The 11,013-nt window shown below is 41.9% G+C and overlaps 1 pseudogene across 1 annotated transcript; it reads right to left on the bottom strand.

Moving 5' to 3' along the window:
• Window positions 1–8,431: 8,431 nt before the first annotated feature.
• Window positions 8,432–8,897, bottom strand: LOC113928924 (annotated as a pseudogene). Its single transcript, XR_003522026.2, has one exon. The product of XR_003522026.2 is annotated as a 60S ribosomal protein L28-like (transcript).
• Between the last annotated feature and the right edge of the window lie 2,116 nt (window positions 8,898–11,013).

The raw sequence follows: 11,013 nt of genomic DNA, 5'->3' as shown, positions 1-11,013 counted from the left end.
AACATTTGTTTTCACCAATGCTAGTCCTTCTTTCTCAGTCAGAAGTAGTCAGTGGAATGGAAGGGGGGAAAGAGCAGTTCCCTTCTATAGAAATTCTACCTCAAAGTGAGTTCATTCATTCATGTGGAGAGGTGAGTATTTCCCTAGTGTCCTTGGTTCTGTCCTCTGCACAAGGCTCTGGTGGCTCAAGAGCCTATTTACTCTGTATAGTGTGTTTCTTCTCTACCAGCAAATGGCCATGTCTCCTCCCACCGAGATCCCCAGCACGTAGCAGAGAACATAAATTATAACTGGGACTCTGCTAATGGTTGAACAATTGACTGTGAGCTGATTGGTTTGCTGTGAAGGGGAGCTTGACATGAAATGGCCACTTGATTTTGACATTTGACAATTCCTAAAGCTCTGAATTGAAGATGCATTTGTGGGAAGAATAAAGCTGTCCTGAATTTAATTACTCTGAAGAGGAAGGCCCTGTCTCTACGGGCAGAAGGAATTGAAAAGGATAATCACTCTCTCCCCACCTCTAGTTCGCTTCCTCAAATCTTCTGAATTTAGAAAAATTCTAAAGTCCCTTGGACAATTGTGTCAATCCTGAAAGAAGCAGTTTATGAACTGGCAATGAGTGAGGGCCGGGAAAATACCTTTACTTACCTACTAAGATACTTTGGAGAATCACTTAACATACTATTGAAGGCACAAATCCATCTGTAGTCCCTGCTTTAAAGACCTGAAATCATGTTCTTTAGGTGGGAAAACTTTTCCATTTAGGGCTGTGTACATTCTGCTGATGCAAAATCGACAAGGTTGGCAGACTCTTTTGATGATCGTGTGGCAGAATATTATTTTCCATGGTAACAGGTTTTTGTGGCACCAATAAGGGATTGACTTTGCAGTAGGTTCAAGCAGAAGTACATGTTGACTCTCAGGAAATAAGCTGTTATCTAAATTCAACTATTTGGAGCAGGTACAAACCCAACAGAGAAAATTGCATTCTATATAGGACGTGGGTGTATTCAGTTTGCTCCAGCTTAAAAAGTCTCCATGTGGAGAAACCGAGTTCAAACAGTGTGTTGGGAGAAAGGATCAGAGGAAGAGCAAGCGGCAGAGGGACAGAGACTGAGAGGGTCTCTGCGAGCAATGACCGTAGGGAGGGAATGAGTCAGAAGTGCCTCTGCTTAAGAATGTTGATGAAAACTGACATTGTTGGCTGGTCGCCCCCGTACCCCCACTGTATCAAAAGGACAGCCGCATGGCCATCTGCTGTGTATGTAAATAAAAAAGTTGAGGAAAGACGTGTACTCAGTATGCTCTTAAAACATCTGTTCTAGTAAAACACTTGAAAATCATCACGCGCTAACGGGAGAAAAACAGCTGTGTGGGAATCAGTAGGCTCCACCATACGCACGCCTGGAATATATATACCATAAAATCTTCCGAGAGGGGCCCCTGGGGCATTTGGATCAGTGGACAGACTATTGATTATGTGTAATTTTACTGAGAGCTGTTGTTATGTAGCTCTATAGAATATACTGTGCCTGGAGTCCCAGGGAACACTTCTCCTCATGGATGTGTTACTTAAAGCCTTTTACACCAACTCTTTCAAAGGCATATATGAGCAAAAATTACCCTCAAGGGAAGGTTTTGAGGCACCAAGTGGTGATATTTCTGCAGCTGAGTCATGGAGGTGACTCGGTGCTTAACTCAGGACTTCCTGTTTCCCCCTTGCCCTAAATTGTACCCCAAAGTTTGATCCTGTTCTTTATCCCTTGTTTTTGGTCGACTGGCTCCAGGATGATCAGATTTTCTTCTTTGTAGAGACAGAGAGGCTACTTAGGCTCCAAAGGTCTAGCCCGTATGGATCTCAGTACTGGGTCTCTTTTCTCACCCCATCCCGGGAAAGTTGTTGGAGAAAACCCTTTTCTTTCCCCAAATGGTAGAAAATGTGTTATATAAGTAGAATAAACTCTCTGTTTATTCCTCCCTGTATCTTTTAAGATTTTGTTTCTGGAAACACTCACTATTGAAATTAATTAGCTTCTAAATTAGTAACCCATCGCTTATGTACTATAATTGCACTTAGTGCTTCCAAAAAAAAAAAAAAAAATCATTTGAAGTTAAAAAAAAAAATGTGGGTCAGCTCTCATCCTCGGATGTTGATGACGTGACGGGGGTGGGGGTTGGAAAATGCCCTTTTGCTTCTCCTTCGTCATGCCCCATGGTGAAAAGCCCCAATTTCGAGGTGTCTCTTGCAAGGCACAAAGCACTTCAGTACCATATTCCATCGAGATGCTATTTTTCTTGTGCTGAAAGAGCATTCCAAAATTTATCAGCCTTTACTGGATTCAATCAGGCAGCCACTCAGAGCTGCTCAAGGCAGAGTTGTACTTCTCACTACTGACATGTGGAAAAGCAATCAGACACTGAATTATATGGCTGGCTTTCTTTGTCTTCATCTGTTTAAAGTACTCACCGAAGCCCAGTGAAATAACAGTGCTGTGTGGAAAAGCCCTTGGAAAACCTCATTCATCATGAAGTTGGTAGGGAAACCTGAACAAATAGCTCAAGGGCTGACTTCACAAAAGGCAAGAACAGACAGTGTTTTGATGTTTTCAGGAATCCTGCTGTGAACGTCATTTTGCCTCCCTTCGACCCCCACTCCCACCTTCCAGACTTGAAACATTTGGACCCTTAGACTCCAGGCAGATAGCAAGTGAACTTCTCATAGAGGGTTACTGTGGGAGCTGTTACAATAATAGCATTTCTGGACCTCGATTATCCGCTTTGAGAGCCGCAAATATATCATCAAAAACAGTTTATGTGCCCCTGTGTATCAAGGACTCTGCCACCAGCAAGGCTAGCTGAGATAATCTAAGTCCAGGTGGAAGGGACAGACCCGCCACTTCTAGAGGACAGAACAAATGTTGGCTTAAAGCTGACCTGTCCTGTGGGGATGAACTGCTCTGTAGGTTATTGTTAGTGGTTTAAATGGTAAGTTTGTCTTTCTCTGGGGAACAGTGTGATTCCGGCTTATACTCAAGTCTTTTCATTAGATGTTTGGGCTTAGGGCATGTAAAGAAATGTTAATATTTGCTGAAGCCAAATATAATTAATGCTGTAATTTGATTTCAGAAAGGTAATGCATTATATAACCCAGGATGTATCATTTTTAGATTATTTATATTTTGGATAACCCATACAACGGATCCTCTATCCTGTAGATAATTTGCGGTACTTTTAAAGGATGTTAGAAGCGAGCTGTCAGTTCAGCTTCATTTTGGGAGAGAAGGGGGAGTTATTAAAATTGGATTTCTCAAGGAGATAGGACTAAATACCTTCTGCTTAGGGAAAAGATTTGAGTTTCAGGAGTGTCTTGGGATAAAGGATATGGCAATCCAGTAGGCTCCCTGTTTTGGCTTTGCAAGCCTCTTGATCCTGGATGTGAACTGGTGTGTGTGGTGTGTGGTGTGTGTGTGTGTGTGTGTGTGTGTGTGTGTGTGTGTGTCCACATTTCTGCACAATGGTGAATCTGATTTCAACTTGGATCCTAACAAGAAAGGCAGGCTACTTATCAAAGAATGATTAAAAGCAAGACTTTCCATTTTCCTGTCATGCCAGAAAATGAAAAATAAAAAATGTAAGGTGTAGATTAGTTAGAGCACAAAATGCTCAGGTCAGTGAAGCCATTCTGGAGAAAGTAAGTAAGTGGTATATTAGTGCCAGGCATTTTGCAAAGTGTGTTGGAGAGAAGCAGTTCTCTTGAGGAATCCTGTTGGGATATCAGTATTTTACAAAGAATTTCAGCAATTACTGGGTGTAGAGAGGAACAGTTCATTTCACAAAAAAGTTATGGCCCCGATATATGAAGGTAACATAAAGCCAAGGTAGCATGGGACAAAAATGCATTCAGATATAGATGAATACCTACAGCACTGGACAATTCAAGAAGTGAAAGTTTTCCAACTGATCTAAGCTAGAGGCTAAACTGTTAGTTGTTGCAAAGCATCAAGGAATCAGAAATTGACACTTGAACGTGATGGAAAACTTTGTTTACTATGTATTGTATTGTTGCGTTTAAGTTAGTTGTACATGTAGATAATTCTCATTGTATACGGAGTTCATTTCTTTTCACCAATCCTTTTGTTTTCCTCACATGGTCCAGAGTTGAGGAAATATTCTAACTATTATATGTATCTGTGAAGTGGGTTCCATTCATAGTCTGGGCTCCAGAGCAGCAAAACCAACTAAGCAGCACCACACAAAAGGATGCTGCTTTAATTATTTTTTCCAAGCCAGGGAGAGTTATAACACAAACTCACTTGCCATATCCTCATTCCTCCTGTTCTTACCCCGTTGAGTCCTTTCTCTTAGTTAACTACCTTTTTCTGAGGTCCCCATCATGGTCTTGTCTGTCTTAATTCTAATAAATTAATAGATAACCAAATATAGATAACTCAATCAAATACAAACCTAGAATGATCTTTCTTAAGACAAAATGAAATCCAGTCAATACAAAAGCAATCTATAACTGAAATACTGCACCCAATAACCAAGGTTGCTATCAACATGGTGTGGTGGGAAGGGCATTTAACTAGAAATCATTCTTGTCCTCACTCTGCTCTCTGAGTTGGTTGACCCTTGGTGATCTCTCTCTCTTTTTTTTTTTATATTTTATTTATTTATTTATTTATTTATTTATTTATTTATTTGAGAGAGAGAATGAGAGAGAGAGAGAGAGCATGAGAGGGGGGAGGGTCAGAGGGAGAAGCAGACTCCCCGCTGAGCAGGGAGCTCGATGTGGGACTCGATCCCGGGACTCCGGGATCATGACCTGAGCCGAAGGCAGTCGCTGAACCAACTGAGCCACCCAGGCGCCCGACCCTTGGTGATCTCTTAAACCCTCGACAGAGGAAACCCATCTATCAAATAATGGGTTTGAATAGAGGTAGTGGTGTTATTCCCTTCTATCGAGTTGTAAGATTATGGGAATTTGACAGAAATCTGTTGCACTGGAACAGGGAATTTCATATGTACATATATATTTCCTATTATAGTTTCATATGTATATTTCATATACATCATGTGTGAGGTTATATATTCCCTCAGTTTGACTGTTTTAGGCAGAAAAGTAATTTCATAAAAGAATATTGGGTAGGTTACAGAATCAATAGGAGGGCTTGAAAACCAGGTTGGGGCTCTGTAGCTAAGGAAAAAAGGCCCAAGATGGTGTCACAGAGCAGGCGTGGTGAGAAGATTGTGGAAGAACATGGGCGCCACCACCTCTGCGTTAAACCCGCAGTGTGTCCCCCTGCCGCCGTTGCCTGAGGAGCTGGTCCATTCACGCCCCTTCTCCACCAATGGGAATTCCCCACAGTCTCTGCATCTTTGCACACTGCCTTCCAATGTAAAGACTGTGGCCCAGGGCACATGCCCATACCCTACCTGCTGGAGAAGCCCCAGCAGTGAGTTCCTAGAATTTTCAGCAGCTGTCTGGAATTTGTTCCTGTCTCCTATGGGGACTTAAGATATGGGGAATTCCCCAAAAGTAAGCAAGCCTTCTGAAAATTGGCAAGTATCTGCCATACCATCTTTATGCAGTTTAGTAGACACTCTGTTCTGAGTTGGAGAATTTCTCTGTTGAAGTGCAGGAATTCAGCCTGTCCCAGGTTAAAGCACTCTCAGAAGTCTGTGTATCTCTTCCTTGTTAATATTGCCTTCTTCCTTCCCAGGCGATTAGAGCCATTTCTCTTTGCTCACCTCTAATTTCTACCAAAACAATCTCTTTTCCTCTCCTCCTTCCCTCTCGCCCTCCCTCCTATCTATCCTTCTTTTTTCTTCTTCACTACTCTTTGGGATAAGCAGATCAGAAAATTATTTCTCTTTGGCCAACTGCCAAGTGACTTGTAACGTTTAAGCCTTAAATCAAAACATGTTATCTGTGAATTACCTGCCTAAGAGAGTACTCAGGCATCTACGTTGATTTAAGAAAATGTTATTTATTACAAGTACCACGGGCAGAAGGTTCAGAAGTGGGAATGGAAGGCTTGGACAAGGGAATATTGGGAAAAATTGTCCAGGTGTACACTGGGTAGGATTGTGAATGTGAGTGACATGGGGATGAGGGTGTGTGTTGGGAAGCTCTTTGAGAAAGAGGATGGAGGTTACATTCAGTTCCATTAGACTCTAAGAATATTGTTCTTCTGTTTAGAAACTGGTTGGGGAGACAAGCTCCAGTGTGATTTTGAGTCCCTTAATGCACAGAATCCATTCGAAGTTATTATTATACTTTGTGTGAAAAATTACAGTGTGTACACAAAAAAGTGCAGCTCTCTAGCTCCAGTTGGAAAATGCTATGAAGACACAATAAAACAAAACATAAGCCAGCTCAGTATAAGCCTGAGGAACAGTAATAAGTGAAAATGACTGCTAATAGCATGTTGTCAGTGATATAATGTTGCTGCCTTTTGGGTGCCAGAACTGGACCTTTTCTGAATTTATTATAATACTCAGGGGGAAATGCATGTTCGTGACTAGTATCTAGAGCATCTGGTAGGGTAACCTTTAATTCTGCTTAAATGGAAATCGACAAAGCAGATACATGTTATCCTGGTTCTCAAGAATTAGTCCCTGGGGATGGCTCTTCTGATTCAGCATTCCTGAATTATGTGCCATCCTCAGAATAAGGCTTGAACATCAAATGACCCTCAATGGTTCAATCTGTGTAAATACATCGAAGCCATATGAATCTGACACAAATTGCTTCATTCAATGAATTGAGTGATTGCCATGGACTGCCATGGTTGAACGCTGCTTTATATATTGACTTCATGGGTCTGAATTCCCTGTTTATTATACAAGGAGGTAAAAGTTCATGGTCATCAGAGGTCCAGATTACATTTTGAATAGATAGAATACTGTCTTCTTGGATTACAGACCTTGACAGAATATGAAAGCTAAAGCAGGAAAGAATCTCTTCCTTGAAGTCAGTAGTTACTATTCAGGTGTAAAATCTGTGTTTTAGCATCCTGGGGAAGAGGAGTTATTTTGTAGGGGATATTTCGTATGTACAACAGCTAGACTTTGTTAGGAAAATTGTTTGCTTTTTCTAGCAGCCAAGCTATCAGGGAGACGTCATAAAAAAATAAATTATTTTACTTCTCTGTCTTGTGTTTCCTTCATCTACAGTAATTTCTGTATGACTGAAGAAATAACCTCAAGGTGGGCCCAGTGCTGTTAAAACTTAGTCCTGTGTTCAGGAGCTGAATTTGGCAAATAATTTAGGTGCAGGCAAGTCCCAGAACAGCCCCAGCTCTGCTGAGCCCTAGGTAATTGTGAAACTCCATTCCTCATACTCGGAGGAGTATCTCGGTTGTTCCTGGCAGAAGTTATCAGGTGGGTTGGGAGGAGATGAAGCAGAAAGAAGAAAGGAATGAGAATTGTTGTATGCAAATAACACGATAAGGAAGAGAGAGACTAATGAAGAAAAGGCAGGTGGCAGTGGGAAGTCTGACCTCCAGCATTTGGGCAGCAAAGGGAGCAGACGTGTGGTGTGGAGAGGTTGGCTGATTCTTCCTAGTGGTGGCTTTTTGTGTAGCGGAGGAATCAAATGCTGGCTCTATCTACTTCTGGAGCTGCTGCCGCGGTTGTCATGATCACCAGCCCCTATCTGTGGGACGCTGGGTCTTGTTGGGTATCATGCTCAAGCCTAGGTGTCTCTTCTCCCATTTCCCAGTCCTAGAGATTTCTTCAACACATAGGGGTTGTGAAAAGTCGCATGACCTGGGGGCCGGGAGACCGACCACCGACTTTAATGTTGTGATCAGCCAGCAACCAGGGGCAGCTCATGTAACTTTTTCTTCATAAGATGGAAATAACAAGAGTTAGTTCATACGTGTGTTGTTAGGAATAAATGCAGTGACTCAGGACATTGGCTAGCACCATGTCGGGCAGATAGCATACTGTTAGGTCAAGTTTCTTTTTTTCCCTATCTAGTTAAACTTACTTCTTTTTTTTTTTTAAGATTTTATTTATTTGACACAGAGAGAGACACAGCGAGAGAGGGGACACAAGCAGGGGGAGTGGGAGAGGGAGAAGCAGGCTTCCCTCTGAGCAGGGAGCCTGATGTGGGGCTCGATCCCAGGACCCTGGGATCATGACCTGAGCCGAAGGCAGACGCCCAACAACTGAGCCACCTGGGTGCCCCTAAACTTACTTCTTTATCTATGATAATTAAATTTTAAAAATCACTCCCAGCTCGAATATTTAATATATAAATGTTCCTCTTATCCTGAATTATGTCATTTTGGGGTGCTTCAATAGCAGCTGTGTTTGGTTTATTGCTATATTCTTGTTATTTATTATTTCTAAGTGTGTAATGTGATACCTTGCATCTAGTGAGTGCTCAGAATTTTTTTTTTTTTTTTTTTTTGAGGAGGCTGACATCTTTATTGCTTTAGAGGCAGGGGCAGGTGCTCAGGAGCTCTTGGTGGGGCGGGCCCGCTTCCTCTTCACCATCACAGGCTTCTGGCTGCGCAGGATGGCGCTGGCTCTGCGAATGGCAGCCATGCGCAGATCTGGGCGGTACTTGTTCTTGCGAATCATGTGCCGGATGCTGCTGAGGGTGGCCCGGGCATTCTTGTTAATGGTGGTTTGAACGTAGGAGGTGGCGGGTTTCCGCTGGCCAGATCTCCGCTTCATGACCACCACCACGCCTTTCCCGTCGGCCGCCGGCTCCACGCCCACGGTCTTGCGTGAATCAGCTCCTTGTAGCGGAACGAGTTGCGAGCCTTCAGGTTGTTGGGCTCAGTGCTGTAGGTCTGCTTGTTCCTCTTGATCAGGAAGCTGGAGCAGTTCCGCACGACCATCCACTGCAGGTGGGCGGACATGGCTGCGGCTCCTCTCGCTACCGCTCAGAATTTTTATTGAATGAATGGTGGGAGGGCCAAGACAGAAACAACCTTTTTGAAAATAAAGCTTTTCAGATGGGACAGCTTTCAATGAGGCAAAATATTACAGGCAACAAAAACATGACAAATGGAACATTTCACAGCCATAGTTTCTCAGGGGAACAAAGGTCCAGGAAGACAACATTGCCACGTGTGTTCTCAAGTCTGATGACCAGTGTCTTTTCTGGAGCACAAAGGATCCATTGGGTTTTGCTCAGAACATCCAGATCTCAGCGAGAGTCTATGGGCAATACTTAACCTCTGAAAGAATTCAGCTTATCCAGAGCAAGTAAATGCTCAAGTTGTTCACCACCTTTCTGAGGTGGATTGAAACCAGATGGACTGACAGGAGGAAGCTCTTTTTTCCCCCCCACTAAAGTAACACTTCCTTAGTAACAATGTTTTCATATTCACTTTTCGTTTCAATGCACAGCAGAATTTTTCTTATTGCCTTTTCTATCTGGGTCCAGTAGGTGTGCGCCTTTCCAAAGAATAAAATGAAATCTACTGAGTAGACAGAGACATAAAGGAGACAGATTTTTGTATCTTTTTGTCTTTAATACTTTTTATGCTGTTGGGAGGAGGTCTTAATTCACTATTCCACTCCAGAGGGTACTGCTGGTAATTGAAAGCTAAGTTGGTTGTGGTAATTTCGAATGCCACAGACCACTTCATCAAAAATGTTAGTTATTATAAAAATTGGCTGCCCTCACTAGTTTTAGATTATATTTGTACCAGTGGGTGAGAAAGGAAGAAAGTTACAGGAACAGCAAAAAAACAAAAAACAAAACAAAACAAACAAACAAACAAAAAACCACCCTAGTACTCTCGAACTAGTCCCTTTCAGTTTGGATCTGGTTTCTGTATTTTCTACATATGGTCTTGTGCTAATTACTGCACTTCTGTTTCGTCATCAACAAAATAGGGAAAATAATGGGAATTATCTTGTGAGATTTTTGTGAGGATTAAATATAGGTTGAAGCACTTGGAAGAATGGTAAGCCAATAGTTGACATAATATTAGCGGTATTATTCCTGTATGTTGGTGATAGTTTTTGGGCTTTTAAATTTTCTAATCTTGTAACTTTTTTCTTCTTCATGATACTATCAGGACTTGGGTCCAAAAGTTGGGGAATATATGAGTGAATGTGTTTGTGCATGCATGAATGATTTTTTCTTCTTCTGGGTGAGTAAGCAGGTTTTATTTCAGATAGTTAGAGTTATTAACTTTGAAACATCCTTCAGTAATCCACTTTGAAGAAGAGCCAAACAATAAAGTACCGTATTTTTCATCGAATGGGAAAATGTGCAGTGGGTATGTGTAATTAATGAATCTATGCAGCGAGGTTATAAAATTAAATGTGTGCAGGTGGATAAGGAAGTCCACCCAAAAGGCTAATGACTTGGGATTAGAACTTTATTGAAGAGGTTTTGTATGTCATTCAGTACACTGTTGTAGCCTTTTTCCTGCTGACATCTTCTTAGATCTCCACACTCCTATTCAAAATCTGAATATCCCATGTATTGTTTTCAGATCCACAGTGGAAGAGGAGACAGAATAAAATACTAAAATCAAATTCTCAAATTCAATTTCCAGGGACACAGTGGCAAGGCAAGTGACAAGTAGGCTCCTCATCAACTGTGAAAAAGACGAGCTGTCCCTACATAGATTGGCAGAATTTAGATGCAACCGAGGCATAGAAATAGTCTTAGAGAGCCACGTTTTTTTTTTTTTAAGTTGGTCTCACTGAGATAAATCAAGCTTATTTTTCTGTCTACAAGTGGACAATGTGTTAGAATGCTTCAGTTCAATATTCTGTAATTTACTTTTTTTTTTTTTTTCTCACTTAGAAAATAACCTGAGCTGCTTTCGGGAAGACCTGGCTTTGGTTCGTGACTCTGTCACTTACTAATAGTCGGGCTGTGGGCAAGCAGCTTGCCCTTGCTGAACCCCAATTTTGGTATCTGTGAAACGGCAAGAATCAAATGCTAACTGCAAGGGGAGGGCAGTATTAAAAGGGTGGACTCCCTGGGAAGCAGGAGGCTGGTGCCAAACGTTAGCCCTTGTCATT

Source organism: Zalophus californianus, chromosome 5 (assembly GCF_009762305.2).
Source record: "Zalophus californianus isolate mZalCal1 chromosome 5, mZalCal1.pri.v2, whole genome shotgun sequence".
Taxonomy (NCBI): domain Eukaryota; kingdom Metazoa; phylum Chordata; class Mammalia; order Carnivora; family Otariidae; genus Zalophus; species Zalophus californianus.
Note: the sequence above shows the minus strand (reverse complement) of the source record. Positions and strands in the feature narration are given on the sequence as shown.